Raw genomic sequence first — 17,958 nt, 5'->3', positions numbered from 1 at the left:
TTACAGAGCACTGTAATCCTATGCTTTCCTCTTATGTCCAAGTAATATCTTTGGGATCCAACAATGTGTATGACTAGCCACTCTTACTTTACTGAATTACTTTCAAACTTTTAGGAGTTTGTTCAGTGAGTTACCTAAAACCTGAATCATCACCATAGTAATTTCTCACATAAATTACCTCCTTGAATCCCACAATAAATAGGATCATGATTGAAAATATCATGACATCCACTGCCAAATAACCAACCAATCAATTTCTCCTCTTGAAGACAGTATGAACGTTCCCTATGTGTTCTGTAAAAATTAGAACAAAAAGTTATGTCCACAGAGCTCCATAGACCAGAAGTCTGCAATCAGATCCATTGGATCAAGATCAAGGTGTTGTCAGAGAAATAACAGGGCAAAGGGAGAATCTATTTTATTTTCTTCTTCTGCTTCTGGTGGCTTCTGATATTTCACCAGGTGAGCAAGTTATGTTGTAGGGTAGAATATGACAGTAGTGTGACTCTGAATATAGATGGAAAATCACATAAAGAAACACTGAAAGAGCTTTTACAGTAGGAGTCAAGATGCATTAAGGAGGTATGACTAACTGATAATTCAAAGTACTGCCTGGGAAGATGAAACTTTAAGCACCCTGACTTTTTAATTGCATGTATCTGGAATGACTAGATAATGACATTTTGTGGAGAAACTCAAAATGTGTCAAGGGATTGCTGAACTTTTGTTTGATGGACATTTTTACTTTGTATATGAATTCTTTGTCTTTTATTGCTCATGTACCCTCTGTCATGTATACCTGGTTCTTTTGCAATATTCGATAGCAGGTTTCTACAAAGGGATTTTTTACTACTATGTAATAAATAAACACTCCTTGCCTACATAAGTGCTTGCATTCTCTTCCACTTGTGTCTGAACCTGAAATTCTGGAAAGCCAAATAAAGCCCATTTCCTTTTACAGTTTTGTCAGTTTAAACTGATTGGCATGGCCGAGGTCAAACAGGAAGCCCCACCTAAGGAAGAGACAAGTATGCAGTCCGAGAACCAACATCATGTACATCATGCTTCAGTGGTACAATACTTACTCATAGCAAGTGGGGAGGATCAAGGTCTTGCAAAGCATTGGTTGCCTATGGCTAGTGAATTCATTCCTCAACCAGTGTGGGCAATGTAGTTGCATGTACCTTAGCTTGTGCCACAGAAGAAGGACTTGACCCTGGCCCCTGTGGAATCCCAAGTGGAGAAAGTAGGGTTCACACCTAAGGATCACTGATGCATGCCTAAACTTTTCTAAGAAAAGCTCACATATACTGGTGTACAAGAAAAAGGGACACACTATCTGCGCTCTGAGTTCTTCATGTGCAAAGTGATTTGAGAGCTTGGTAGAGCACCTCTAATGCAACAAAACCTAACGGGGAACTCAGCAGAGGAGGTACAGTGTATCTCAGAATCCTTATCTCATAGCTGGCATTCCTTGACTTGTGCCCATCCACCTAATTAATCTCTTCATTATGTTCAAAATCCTTCCTTCTCTTCTGTATGCATCAATCTCTTTCCAATGCTTTCTTTTTAAAATATTTTATGGCTGTCTTTATTTAAATTGGCAAAATCTTCTATATTCATCATCTACAAATGTTCTTTGACGTATAAGCACATTGTGGGACATCTTGTTAATATATGTATTACTTTATATATCTTTTGTTGTAGTAATACTTAAAATCTACTCTCTTAGCAGCTTTTATGGATACAGTACTTCATTATTAACTGTAGTCACAGTGCTGTACGGTGGATTTTGTGAACTTCTTCTTCCTATTTATTTTGCATCCTTTGATTAGCATCTCCTCAACTCTGTCCTGTGCCTCTAGCAGCAAACATGTTACTCTCTATTTCAACATTTTTAGATTCTGTAGTACATAAGGGGCACTGTGTGGTATTTGTCCTTTTGTTTCTATCATATTTGATTTGACTAAATTTCATCAATGTTCATTTGTGTTGTCACAGAGCATTTTTTTTCATATGATGAAATGATGTCCCATTCTGCATGGATAGTACATTTAATTTATCTATGAATTTGATGATACACATTTCAGGTTGACTCCATATCTTGGCTATTATAAATGGTGTTGCAGTTAAAACGGGAGTGCAGATATCTTTCCAATTTTCTAGTATCACACTTTTTAGTTAATTACACAATAGTTTGATGGCTAAATCATAGGGTATTTCTTTTTTATTTTTTAAAAAACCTCTATACTGTGTTTCATAGTGGTTGTACTGATTTAATTTATACCAACAGTGTGTATATTTTAGATTTTCTCTCTACCTTCTTTTTTTGTCTTTCTAGTGATAATCCTTACTGGAATGAGGATACACTTCATTGTTTTAATTTGTGTTTCTCTGAAACTTAGTGATGTTAAACATTTTTTTCAGATACTATTGGTCATTTGAATGTCTTCTTTTCGGAATTGTCTACTTGCAGTCTTTACAATCTCTAAGAAGAGTTTTTTTTTATTATTGAATTGTTTCCATTTCTCATGTATCTTGGCCAATTACCTCTTATCAGATGTATGGATAACAGATATTTTCCTCTACCCTGTGGGCTGTCACTTGGTTCTATTGATGGTTTCTTTTGCTGTGCGGAAGTTTTTCCTTTGATATCACATTTATCTGTTTTACTGCCTTTGCCTGTGAACATTTTTATTAATATCTGCAGAGACTTATTTAATTACAAGGTAAAATTTAGAATCTCCAGAATTAGGATCTTACATCTTTAAGTGGTCACTATTCAACTGACTAGAGTATAGAGCCATTCTTGGGTAAGCACAATGCATGCAGATTTTATACTTCCCTGCTACACTTACATCTGAATATAATCATGTGACAATGTGTTGTCACTAGAAAGGAAGATAAGATAATGTGTGTTATTTTTAGACAAACCTTCAGAAGCAGAATCATCTCTTTGTGTCTTTTCCTTCAACAGTGTGGTTTCCAATGCCTAAAGACTCTAGAGTATGGGTTAGTGGCTTACAGGAGATGTAGGTATCTGGGACCGTATAAGAGAGGTATCTAGTTTCTAGAAACAACACAAAGTGTTATGTAAATGAAGAACAAAAACATGTGATCACTATGCATTTGGGTTATCATTTACATATTACTACAATTTACCCTATTCTAATTTATATAACCACTAGTATAGCTATAAAGTTACTGAACTCAAGACAGGTGTACAAAAATTTGATATTCAGTATCCATAGTGAAAGAACTTGTCATTATGGATTCTAACTCAACACTTGGTACCATGTGCTCTGTTCAGCTAAATGTCACGGAGCAACTAACACTCTCATTGAAAGTCTTGATAGGCCCCCTGACACAAACACACCATCAAATCACAGTTATCCTCACATCCGGCTAGAAATATGATATTACTTTTAAAATATGTTTATTATTACTTGAGTGTAGTCCATAATGTTTACATTCCTTATGGGAAGTTGGTACAGGTACATATCACATCATAATTGCTTTTATCATTTCTTTCCCTTCCCTTGCTCCCCCCTCCCCCATCTTTGATATCCTTTCTTTTTTAGGTACATGTTTGTGGAACTCAATGTATACAGTACTTTTTGTAGTCAAGGGTGACTTGGATTTGTCACCTGAGTTTTAATTCCAGTCTTTGCCTGAATTCCCCATTCTCCATATTTGAGCTCAGAGCTGCTGTTTCTCAATGACTCTGTACTGTCAGCTTGCTTTTCTTTCTCTCTTGGATGACCTTCCTGGACATGACTTCTGGCCCTGCTGACTTACAGAACTTGCCAGTTCCCTTACTTTTATTCAATTTCAAATCTGGCTTAGTCTTAGATTAGTCTATTGGTTGCACTTGACCTGAAACAAATGTGGATATAAAACCCTGCCTGGAAAATGACAATATAAACTGCTTTGGAGAGAACTAGAAGATGAACTTGAAATTTAAGGTTTAGTATTACTTCAAATTGAACAAACAATGAAAGAAACCACTCATAAGCTTTGGTCAGGTACAAAGCCTGAGCTACACACAAAGTTTTGAAAGGAAGTGGATACTTATTTGTTATCAAAAATAATAACCAATGTAGCCTGTAAATAGACATCAGTTAGCTCACCTAATCAATTAATGTAAAATATCATCTCAAAGTGTGAAACATTTACAGATATCCTCCCATGTAGGTCAAGGTATGTACCTTTGGCTACTGAAAATATTGTCTATGTCAGAAGCTGCCACTGAAAGCCTCTGAATTGTGATCTCTTGTTCGACAGCAAACATTTGGAAAGTGTGTAAGTGTATGTTCCACTCGTAAAAGAAATGGTCACATTAACTTAAAACAAAGCTCAATAAATTGAAGTATAAGGGGGAAAAATAAGCTCATAAAATAATCTCAATACTATGTTCCCTAGTTATTTCCTGAGCTCTGGGAGTGCTACTTTAGCATTGATTTTTGTAAAATTTTATTTTAAAAGTAATATACTAACATCAATAAGGGTGTTACTTTATATTAAATGAAGATTACGCTGTTATTCTAAGATAACAGCTTTGATAACTTCAATCTAAATTGATTTGCAAGCAATATTATAAATGTCTTCATCTTTAAAAAAACTGAGTTAAATGTTTGAATAGTCTTCATCCATAATTCCCTGATGTGTTATCACCTGCCTATTGTCTACTTTAATTCATATCCACATTCACTGTAAGATTGCTTTCTGATTTAATAGAAGGTACATGAGACAGGACTAGAAGACATAAATCAATTAATCTGGTTTTTTTTCTTCAGATGTGGCTATTTCTTAACTTGCTTTAATGCCTTAGTAAATACATTTTAATATCTTTCCTCACTGATTTGTCAGAATGTTTAAAGTATAAAATACCAATAAATTAAATCAGCAAACACATACGAATGTGAACAAACACTAGTTTGATTAGTATCACTGTATCATCCTGCCCTGGGAAAGTTTAGGGTAATGGTAAAGGAGATTAAAAAGTATCCCCACCAAAAGAAGATAATACCTATGCAACATATCCTGTATTAAGCTCCTGACTGTTATACATCATGTAATTCTAGTTCTGGCCTTACTCTTGTCCTGTCTGATTCAAATATGGACATATTCCTTCCTGGGACATAATGTTCCCATTTGTTCCTATCTCCATATGAACTCTCCTAAGAGTCTCTGTATAATTTCTCCTAAATGCTTTTTCAATTACAATTCACTCATGACTTAGCATTTCCATTTTGGTGCTCACAGCTTAAAAAAAGCATTATGTGGCTATTTATTCAGAGAAAAAAGATCTGCCCTTGGGGTCTTCCAGTGATAGGGTTCTCACTACTGTTACTAGTAGTTCATATATTTTTCATCACTTGGCTGCTGATGTGAGGTGAAGGACAGGGAGAAGGACAACTCTGGTTCAATCACCTGCATTTGTGTGAAGGAGGAAGAGGAGCTGACTTGCCTCTCCAAAACCCATCCTGGATACTGGAGGTTAGAGCCCCACTCCTGCTCCTTAAGGCAGACCTAACCATGCATGAATGTTGTTTAGAGGCACTTTTTCATTAAGACTAACTCACAAGCGTGATGGATTATTGCTTTTTGGAGATAAATTATGCTTTTAATTTTGCAAATGCATCTGGAGCTGTAGAGGCGCACACATCTAGATGCAAAATTAAGAGCAATGCCATAGATTAAGTAGCTTCCTGATTTGCATTCTGCTGAGCAGAACAAATGGGTATAGCGTGGTCTGAGTCCCTCATTTTCTGGGATTTAAGTTCTGTCTCTCAGTAAATATGCTGTTGTATTTTATTTCCCAAGGCACAATGCAAGCATGTTTATTTGCCTTTAATCAAAAAATATATTCTAATCAATAACATAGAAGATTAGAGCTCAAAAGCTTCTTATTTTGTAAATTTGTGCCAGGACTAGAAAATATGGTTATGAGAATGTTTGTGTAGCTGTACATGTTTCCAAAATTCTGCATTTTATTTTCTTTCAGTTTCAAAAATAGCAGGATATTCAGTATCAATTTTAAAATTTGTTTGGTTTTAGATGCAATTAAAAAAATGTAAGATATTGCAAATGGTAAAAATCTGCCTTGGTAGGGATTAGAAATGAATAGAAGTTTGTTTGTGTATCTTTACTCCCCTTTTTTTCTTTGAAGAAAGTCAAAATGAAGAGCCAATTAGTAGCCCTACTGGTTTCTATACATTTCAATATAATTCTTACATTAATCATACTGACATAGATACAAATATACAGAAAACATAACCATAAACAGAGAGACAGAACACCATGTCCATGTTCTTATCCATACACTCACAGCCAAAACATAAAAAATGCTCAATTAAAAGATATATAGTCATATATATATTTATATATATATAGTCAAATAGTTATATACACATGTAGTAATACATATAAGCCATTAAATTTTCCTTCCAACTCCTCAAAATAATCCAGAAAATCCACAGAGGAACTCTAAGCCAAACCCACTTATGACCATAATATTAGTCACTAATTCTCTCTTTCCACTTGTTTAACTCCATTTTTCTCCCCTAAAGTTAATACCTACCATTTTTTATCTGAATTCAAGTACACATGTGACTATTAGTGAGAATCCATTTATTACTAACACAAGATCTGATCCTATGATATGCTCCTCCAGATATTGGATGCAAGTCACTTAAACATGCTCACAAATCATTAATCACTATTGTATTAAATAATTTTACCTGATGACAGCAGGAAGTTAATTTCTGTCTGTAAGTCTTTAATTCAATACAACAGATGATAATGAAGTTCTTTTTTGGTGTATTCAAGTAGGGGTATTCCGGTACTGTTTAAATCAGTCTAGATCCTTCATCGTTGGTTTACAATCCCCTGATTTTATCTGATTGTTGGGTTGCACTGAGATTTGTGAATATTCACAGAATTGGATTGTATAGTTTTAGGAGAAGAAAGTGGGAATTTTTTGTACTACAACAAAAAATGATCTTGCTCATTTTTATCATCCTATCATCCATCAAGTATGTTGATATAATTAGTGCTTGCTACACTGTCTTTTCTTTGCGAGGTACTCAGACCGAAGTTAGGGAAGACAATGTGAGCAGTACGAATCATGGCTTCTGTCCTTATATGGTGCACAGTCTAAGAGAAAAGAAGTGGAAGAAATAAATAGTCATAAAAATAAATGTAATATTACAATAGGAAAATGTGTTTTGAAAGAACTTCACTTTGAAAAGATCTGATCAATTGAGATTTTAAAATGGCATTCTTTGGAGAAATGACATTTGAATTAACATCTAAAGAATAAGGAAAGTATGAAGTGATCTGAAAATAATAAACACAGATTTGCTTATAGAGACATTTATACTTAATATTATCTTAATACTTACATAATGTGTCCTCTGACAGAATGAAAGTCTCAAGTGATGAAGGAGTTAGTTTTGTTTCTGGCCTACCCTAGCATAGCAGGAACATCGTGCATTTAGTATATATTACGTACTTAAAAATATTTGTTTTAAGCATGAATTTTTACACAATGCTTAAAACAATCCTTAGATGCCAGTACTATCATAATATCCATATTATCAATGAAAATGTTAAGATCTAAGAAGGATATGCTACTATCCATAGGTCAACAGGATTCAATATATCAGTTGCTTTCTTGATGATTCTACCTCCCTGTATTTGAACCTATACCACTATATTTTTAATGGAACAAAACATGTAAAAATGACAGACACTCCCAGATGAAGGAAATTGTCAAGCAAAATGCAGTACAATCCCTATCATAGAATATATGATATATCCTGTAAAGATAAAACTTAAGGGCCAGGAATATAGCTCAGTGGCACAGCAACTTCCTGGCAAGTTCAAGCTCCTGAGTTCGATTCCCTGTGCCCCCTTGCTGAAAAAAAATCAAGATAAAAGTTAACAAAGTAGTTTATGGGAAAAATCTCAAATGAACATTGCACACTTGGACATGTTATATAAAACATTCATCATTCTAAAAATATATGTCTGTGCTTCTTACATGCAGGACTAGGTAACAGATATGTTCCGGCTATATGGGGATATATGACACTCATTTTGGTATAGATTCTATATTCAGATTTTTAAAAATCTTATAATCACCATATAAGTTATGGAGTATAGGACTAAAACCTTCTTCATTTCCTACTAGTGAGAGAATTTTCTTCACTAGTGTATGTAGACAGAAACTACGCCAGAAGCATTTGTGTGTGTGGTGTGTATGTGTGTGTGTGTGTGTGAGTGAGTGTACATGTGTGTAAGAGAGAGAGCTAGAACTAGAGACCATATATATATATATATATACATATTCTTGGTGAGGAGGAGGACAGACTGTCTACACTGATGATAAATTAGAAGAGGTGATACATCCATAGACAGCTATAGTAATGCAGCAAGTGTAAATTATGAGTATCTTAAAAAAGGTTTACATTTCACAATGGAAATTCAAAAACAGGAGATGGCTTTGATGCACAATATTAAAGGAAATAAATTATAATAATTAGGAAAACAAAAGTAAAGAATAATAAATATATGTCCTAGTTACCAATATGTAAAAATATATAAAAGAGAAACTAAAGTGACTGAAGTAATTTAAACCTATTTTTCATAGAATTACTTCCATCTGTAGTGAAACGTGTACAACCACACACACAGCCATGTTCAGGGACACATTCTCCCAGGAGATTTTTTTTCTACGTCAATTCTTCCTCTCACACTGTTTGGCCTCTAGAACACAAAAGTCATTGCAAATCATATACTTTTTGGGAACTATGACAAATGGCATTGGTCCATTTTCTAATCGACACTTGTCCTGGTGACAAATGCTCTTTCATAAGGGACACATCTGGATCTTCTGACCACTAGATCACTGGCAAGGCAAAGAGAATCAGTCAACTTCTATCTTCTCTTAGGAGGCTCAAGATATCTATATGGGCTACAGGTTTTGCTTCTATCAAATAGCTTTGTAAAATGTGCATGCACTAGGCATGGATGGGAAATCACATTTAGGTTCAGAAATACACAGATTGCATAGACAAAAATGCTAATATCAGAAAAGTGTGGTGTATAAGTTTATATTGACTGATAGTTGTATATCTTCATATCTGAATATGAAATCTTTCTACCCTCATCTTCGGATCTGGGGTGGGGTTGTAACTTGCTTTCACTAAAATAAAGTGGATAAAATGCAATTCCGAAATGTGAAAGTTAAGCTTAACTGTCAACTTCATTGGCTTGGCAGCTTCCTGGGGAATTAGTAAACCACAGTTTCTGGTGTGACTACACTAGGAGTCATGAATGCATGACCTCAGGGTGCATTACAGGTCTCTCGCCCTTTCCTCTCCAGTGTTGTTCCCTGTCCTGATTCCAGATTGCCATGAACTAAGCAGCTGTCTTCTGTAATGTTTCTGCCATGGATCCACCTGGTTATGGACTGAATCTCTTAAAATCTTGAGCCAAATCAAACCTTTAAATTAAACCTTAGAATTGTAGGGGTTGGTTATTGTGTTTAAGCAATGAAATACCAACTGATACTGCATGCCCTCATTACTCTGTTTGCTCTCTTAGAAAGACTCTCCAAGATCACCATGCAAGAAAGCTCTAATAATACACTAGAAGATAGTAGGCCACAAAAAAGAGCATGATGGAGCACCATCAGAGGGTTCACTGACTGTCAGACATCTATGTATGGACATCTTGGACCTTCCTGTTCAACTGAACATAACAGCATGAGTGAACCCAAATGAACCTAGTCCAGCCAACCATCTTAATTGTAAGAAATAGTAAATCATTTTTATGTTAGGTCATTAGCTTAAGGGTAATTTGTTACACAGCAAAAGCTTACTGATACATTGGACCATGGGGATCAATTAAATTCTATGTGTTGTTCTTTATGCTTCCTGAAAAGAAATATGGATAATAAGATTGGGGTTGGGTATATTTTTAAGCATAACATCACAAGGAGGAAGTGACCAATGGCTGTGGGCTCTGCAATTAAAACAGATTTATTCATTTAGTAACTGCATGGGAATCTGGCCAATATTTTCATACTCTCTGTGCTCTGAAATTCAGTTCATCTTGTTTACATATTCCACCCATTCATCTCTTCTCTTCTATGCAAGTGAAAGAACTGCTGTGCTATCCACTCTCTTACATACAGCAACTTACTCTTTCCTGTTCCCATTCATTCACTTATTCAGTCATCCATTCACGGGCCAGGGATATAGCTCAGTGGAATCATAAGTGCATGCCTGGTAAGTGTGAGGTCATGAGTTCAATTCAGGTACGAAAAAGAAAAAGTCTACCATGTTTGCCTATTCCAAAACCATTGATGTGGCTAGCAGAACAAAAAATAGATAGAAAAATCCTTCATTTCAAAGTGCTCATCTTGAAAGATCTAGTTATAAGACTTGTATTTTTTGTAACTATGTATGTGTGTATCTCTGTGTATGTATACACATGTTTAAGTGTATTATGTGTATATGGATTACATGCATTTTTGCAGGAATGTATGCATGGCTTTTATGCATATCCTTGAATATGTGTGAATGTGGACATGTATAATATAGTGCCAATGGGTATAGCACATGCATTGTAGCTTGTATATATGTGTATATGTGTGTGTTTATAAGTCAATAGATGTATTGATGCTTTGAGTGTATGGCTTGTCTGTATATGAATATGAAAACTGTCTTCCAAAATTAGTTTTTTCTACCTGTTTATAATTAATTAATGACTCCTCAGTTTTTATTTGTGCATCCTTGCCAAAACCTTGAGATGTCAAAAATAGGAAGAGAAACAATGGTCTCCAAACTTCTTACAACTCTGATCTTATTATTTAGTATTTTATGTATTCATCTCTAAGTCTCCCTTCTAGGTACTAATATCTCTATAAGAAGACAGAAACCATCTTTTAAATAAACAGATCAGGCCCATTAGTATCATTATGAATGATCAACAAGGAAATTTGGTAAGGGAGTTGTAAATAAGTTAGTATTTAACCAAAGTGTGCATTGATATTTTATGCTACTTTTATAGAGACATAATATCAATAATCAAGGGCTTTAGTTACACAAGCTGACCTCTGAAAAATGCCATATCAGTTCTACTAATTAATAGGCCAGGGAATTTCAATGTAGCCACTGATGACATAGACTGCTGATAGAATACCCTTTCTAAGCTGTTAAGTGAGAAAGACTTCAGTTAGCAGTTACCACCAGTTTGGAATGAATTGCTTACTTCTCTTCTACACTGCACCCTTAGGAAGTCTTAATGGCAAGTGTGCTTTAGTTTTCTAGATTTAGCCATCACACAGGTAATGTTTCTGCAAAGTTCCCATTGTCTCACCTTGGAGATCACTATCTGCTCAATATGTTCAAAAATTATGTTTGGGAGGTCCCAGTCTCATCAAGAAATTCCAGGCTCAAACAAACCAGCAAAACTGTTATGTAATTTGGTACTTAATACTCCAAGAAAATTTTATAGCACCTGAAACATAGTCAGTAATCTCCAACTTTAATATTCAGCCTTGCTTAAAATAACATGGAATGTATCACTTACAAAGAGCTGTAATAATGAATCATTATCTATTTGACAATCGTATTATATGCATTATTTTTTCTCTTTACACTATGATGATAGGTAATTATTTTTGCCACTATTTCAAATATTAAATGAAGGTTCAGAAAACATTAAAGGACTCAAAATGACATGTGATATAACCTTGGAAAATATGGATTAAAATTCCCACCTGTGTATATACATTTATTCATCTACCAAATTTTGGCTTAGCACAGTCAGTATACTAAAAGTAACTCTACTACTTTAGAGTACAGAATTGGACAAAATAGACAAAAATACATTCCATGAGAGCTGCTGGATGTGAATATCATTTCTGAGTTTCACAGCAACAAATTTTGTGGTTATGACTGAAAAACTTCAAGAGAAAAATGGAAGAAAGGGACTGAGATGACATAAGCATCACTTGAAGGAAAATTTGGAGCAAAGGGTTGTAGAGCAAAAGATCAGAAGATGTAGTGCAAAAGATCAGAAGTCAAGATCCATTTGTTTTTCTTTAAATGTTTTAACTAGCAGGAGCTAAGGAGTTGGCTTTCATCAAAAGAATACACAGTGAAACAAAGAGAGGAATAATGTCAAGGTTTTCAAAATAACAACATAGATGTCAGAAGTAAAATCATCCTGTATAAGTGAATTGATGTTAGATAAGAAACTTTAAGGTTATGAAAATTCTCTTCTTGTTGTCATTTTTTTCAATAAAGTAGAATTCAGAATAGCTGCTTGAGGCTGAGTATAGCTTTGAGGAAAGTATGCAGAGTTGACTCTAATAGAAAGAATATAAAATTCAGAAAAGTAGAAATACAAATTTGTATCTATAGTCTGCCCAAATTTTAGTGTTAGATTCCAATAGCACATCCCACTTTTCATATTGTGACTTGGGACTTAGTAAAGTTGGTCCTTAGTTTCCTCATTTATACAATATTATTAATTTTATTGATGACACAGTTTTAAGTGTATAAAAATAGTTGACGAGTCCTGGTCAATATAGAACTACGTGTTCATTGAAAAGCTACTACTGTATCTGCACCTTTTGTTTTATAATATGTATGCACACAAGTGAACTCTTGATTCGTTTTCTTTACAAGAGTGTGTATAGTATCATCCCAAATTAATCCTTCCTATATTGTAGATGATAATGTGAAGATTCAGGTAGTTTAAGAGATTCATTGTAGGTTCCCAAGACCATTTTGGCTTCTGTTGAAACTCAGGGCAGCTGATTCATGCTGTAAAAGCCTTGGTCGCAGAACAAGAACAGATATATTAAAACAGGAAGAGAGAAATTTGACATTCAGAAACAACATTATTCTCCATTGTTTCTATGACAATTTAAGTTTAATGACTTTCATAGATACTAGAGTTCAAGGGTCTCTGCTTGAAGAACTGTCAACTGTAAGAGCTAAAAATAGAGGTTTTTTTAGGGCACTTAAAGGTCTCACACAGAATAGTGAAGAGAAAGAAAAGTGGTATAAAGGGAAATCAACTCCAGGTACTATGGGTGTTTTTCTAAACCACCTCTGTAATTGCAGACAGCAGAGAAAGATACTGAATCTTTCTGTAGAAGAAAAAGACCTGAGATAATAGGCATTTCTTCAAACCTTGAATCTCATATTTAAGTATGCACAACACATTTTAATTATCATCACTATTATACCATTCATCACCATACTTCACTGTAATAGGAGGTAATAGGATACATTGTCCCTTTTTTACATTGAATGTGTCAAGTAGCATAAATAGGACAATTGACATAATTGCTGTAAATCCCAGGGTGTGTATGTGTGTGGGTGTTTGTGAGGGAAATGTTCATCCAGCCCTCACTTACAATACTGCAGCAAGAATTTGCATAATTGGGTCTAAAAATGGTATGTCACCATTAAATGTATTCACGATTCTTGTTTCTGGCTCACCATTACTTACAGCCCCCCTTGCCTGGGGAGGAGAGCTCGTTAGAGTTTTCCTCCCTTTCAAGGAGAGCATCCCTTTTATTCCATGGGCTACTTGGAGACACACTATAGGGATGACATTGGAAGCACGCTCATTAGTTTTTTTTTTTTTAAATAAACCATGCTTAATTATCTTTGGTGAGGAAGGGGAATAGGGCATTTCACACCATTGTGACAAAAGTACAAAGTGAAATGAAATAACATATCAAATATTCATATTCTCAAACCCTGCATTAACACATTGCAGCAAGGAAGTAAGGCTCAGACATCTGACAGGGAATTGGTTTCAGCCATGATTTACCTCTTAAATGCATGGTGAACTTGTTAAACTATCTTCTTTTAGAAAATAATATAAAAATAACATAGCAGGAGATACAAGTAGTGAAGACTACCCTAAACATATGTCTAAAGAAGTAAGCTGGAAGATAAATTTAGGATATTTTCAGAATGGATGAAGGAGACTGACACCATTGAGAGCTGAAAGCTTGGGAACAGACCTGGAATCAGTGCCCTTATCCCATAATGTTCATCCAAACAGACATTTCTAGCCTGTAATGTGATAGAGGACAGTCAACTTGTGTATTGCCTTGCCCTTGGGGACTACATCTTGCATCCTTTTTTAAAATATTGCTATTAGAACTATCTTTCCATGAAAATTGTGTAATATCCCATCAAGCTAAGCTTTATTCTAAATTTTGTTCTCTCTAAAATGGCCTACTATTTCCCAAACTGCTAAATTTTGAATGCAAACATTATTTAGAATCCTTGTGTTCACTTCAATTCATTTTCTGTAGTACCTCTAGAGTGATTCTTCTAAAAGTTTAAGTGGGTCTTGCCCTTCCCTTGCTAAATAAATTGTGTCTTCTTATTACCATAAAGATAACATCCAAACTTGGTAATATATTTAAATAGCTCTTTTTTTAAATCTTTTTCCTGTCTGAGGTACTTACTTCATTGCTCATCTTCTTCTATATCTGTATCCTCCTCTGGACTATTGCCACCCCCACCCCGCTTTTTTACTTTCTAATGCTGCAGAGACTATAATAATCCTCCTTCATTTTCTACTCATTAACTCTGTTCCCTGCCATAAGAAAAACACAGAGGCTGTTACATCTGAGGGACACCCTCTCTGGAGAGCTATTGTATCCTGGGTAATACAATGTCTTCTCATTTTTCTTGTGTATGTTAAACATCACTACCCCTGAAAAGTCTTTAATGACAATTACACAACTCATTTTCAAGCAATTTTGTTATTTCACCTGAGGATATATATTCTTAAGTATTGTGTTAAATATATATTCTCTGGTTTATACATCATCATCATTATGGACAGTAACAATAAAATAATAGTTATAAAATAAGTGCTTAGTATAGGCCAATGTTACAGATGTTACAAAACTATTATAGAAACCTGGTTATTGTTATTCCATTTTAGAAGTGAAAAAATTTAAATTTAGCCAAGCTTATTTTTTTGGTTTCTTTTTGGTTGGTTTTTCTCCGGTACCGGGAACTGAACTCTCGACCTTACGCTTGCCAGGCAGGCACTTTGGCCACTGAGCTAAATCCCCAGCCCCTAGCCAAGCTTAGACAAATATTCATGCAGCAGTTACAGGATTTCAGTCTACGTTCACCTAACTTTGTAGCTTTGAAACCGTTTAACTATTAAAACAGAGCTTATGTCAGTGCTTGACATACAAGTTTTAGAAAATATTTTTTGAATTGCAATAAAAATTAAGCTTAGAGATCATATGGAGGAGCACTTTTGTCTAGTTATAGTTAAATAATCACACATTGCAAATTAGTGAGGTCCAGATTAATGAGGCCTAAGCAGAGCTCTGGTGGTGTTGCTAGCAGATGCTGTTATGGTCTATTATTACAGCCAATAATAATCATAATTACAATCTGAACTATGTGTCTTGATTACATAATTTTCTCTGACTCAGCACAGAACAGTAAACTGGATAAAGATATGGTGTTACCTGCTGCTTGTACTTGCAATTATATGAAGCAAATTAAAAAATTGAGGGAAAACTGAAAATCTTGCATCCAAGTCTATTTTCTGGGTGACCTGAAATGAAATAAAACCAATGAGCAAGATGTGATTTTAGTAAATGTCAAACTATACCATTGCGTCATGCTCTTTGGAGGAACACACATTTATTTTTATCAACTTCCTACTATGTGTTAAATGATTTATGCTATTTAATATTCTAAGAGATTAGAGATAAGAAACGATGAGGGCCAACAGTTATTTTAACATGAGGAAAAATGGCCTTAAAAGTAAACACATGTAAGGTTCATTTGGGAGAGAGACTCAATTTAGATGAGAAATTTAACAAGAAAGTAACATTGGGGCATGGACCAGGGAGTGCACTTGCCTCTCTCTGATGGGAGAATACAAAACAAGATGGTGACATATTTTTAGCCATTACTAATTGAAGTTATAGAGCCTTGTTTACTAGTAGAGAGAGTCACTATGGGTATATGTAGCAGCTACCCTGTCTTTTAACTCTGTTGGGCCGGTAGATAATGGAGAAGCTAGGCATTTTTTGGTCCCCTTCCTTTTTTGCAAAAGATCTATCTTATTATCTATCTTCAATTATTACTTATTATCTTTGGTTTTGCTCTTTATTTGTATTTTCAGATTATGACATAAAAGAGACTATTCAATATTTAAACTTCTGTATCTGATTTATTTCATTTAATGGTCTTGGAGTACATCAATTTTCCTGTGAATTACACCAATTGATCTTACTTTATGACAAAGTATTACTACATTGCATATAAACATATTTTCTTTATCCATTTATCAGTGGATGAGCATATATACTGTTTTCAAGATTCAGCTCCTATGAATTGTGCTGCTATGACAGTGGGTATACATACATCACTGTAATGTGATGTCTTTAATTCTTTGCCATGTTGTAAGACACCCTCACTGGTGTACCAATATCATGGTGTTTGGTTCTTCCATTCACCCAAATCATGAGTGAAAATCCTGTTTTCTCTATAAAGTATCCAACCTCAGGTATTTGGTTGTAGTAATAAGAATAGACTGTGACAGATGTATAGACACACACACCACAAAAAGAGATACATCAGGTAAACAGGATCAACAAAACTGAGCAAGTTCTTTTCTACTAGTAGTTTCTTTGTATCTCTTGCCTTCCTTAAGTTATATATATATATATGTTCACCTTTATTCTCTGTGATCACAGAATAGCTGCCTCTATATTGTATTACTTGTTGTCTAGTGGTTAGAATTTGATGCTCTCAGCTACTTCTAATTGGAAAAAAAGGGGGCAGGGAGGCAGACAGCTCTCCTGTTTCATTATTTATAACTTTCCTCACAAAAGAATGGAAAGTTTTCTCTTAATGACATTTAATATAAATTCCCTGGAAAATAGTCTCATTAGCAAAGTTTTGGTTAGATGAATATCTCTCTACCAATCAACCTATCTCATGGCTGAAAAATGAAGTAAAAATATTGAGAGCTTAACAGTCTCTGTGCAAACATATAGTTTGAATGGGAGAAGAAATAAACCCTTCAGGTAGAGGAGGGCTACTACACAGATAAGCAATAGATACCCATGCTGGAAATGGTTAGGTGATTTGTCCCTAAGACACATAGTCAGGAAATGATAGATAAGAAGCTTAAAGCTAAGATTTTTTTCTTTCAAAGTAAATGCATAATCCTCTACTTTATACTAATTATTCCAGTCCCGAGAATCACCCCACCATTTGACTAGCTAATTTCTCTAATTTGTCCTTAACATAGCAGCCTCGTTAGCATCTGCATACCATCATTTATCGTGGTCTCTCAAACCTCTAAACCCTACAGCCTAGTTATTCTTCTTGGCCTATTGGTCTATATATGTCCATACAAATTGAACCTGTAAAAGTCTCTTTTTCTCCACTATTCTACACAAGTATATTTAACCCTTACTTTTTTTTTTTTTTTTTGCTATTTTACAATTAATTTGGATTCCTTGTTTTTATGCATGTTGGTTAAACTTTTGCTCCTTTTTCCTTTTTATAAAGTTATCATAAGCTTTGTGAAGTCAGAGAACATATCTCAAATGTTCTATAACAAAGTTTTAGCCTCAATCTTATAAGATTTGTGCAGTAAACAAAATTCAATTTAACAAATATTCACGGAACACTTATGAACATATTACAGCTCTAAACATTAGATTAAACCCTTTTTTTCTATATTTTATATGGCATGTATCAATAGCACAGGATAGCTAAACTAATCAATTAAGATTTACTTTTCTCCCATTGTCCCCCAAATCTAATATTCCCTAATTTAAATACCATGACCTAGTCACATCAGCTTTCATGCTAGTGGAATAAGCGTGCTTTTTGAAATTTTCAAACAATAAACATTCGG

Source organism: Chinchilla lanigera, unplaced genomic scaffold, assembly GCF_000276665.1.
Source record: "Chinchilla lanigera isolate Chin_1 unplaced genomic scaffold, ChiLan1.0 scaffold00018, whole genome shotgun sequence".
NCBI classification, from domain to species: Eukaryota; Metazoa; Chordata; class Mammalia; order Rodentia; family Chinchillidae; genus Chinchilla; species Chinchilla lanigera.
The sequence above is the reverse complement of the archived record's forward strand: the minus strand, read 5'-3'. Positions refer to the sequence as shown.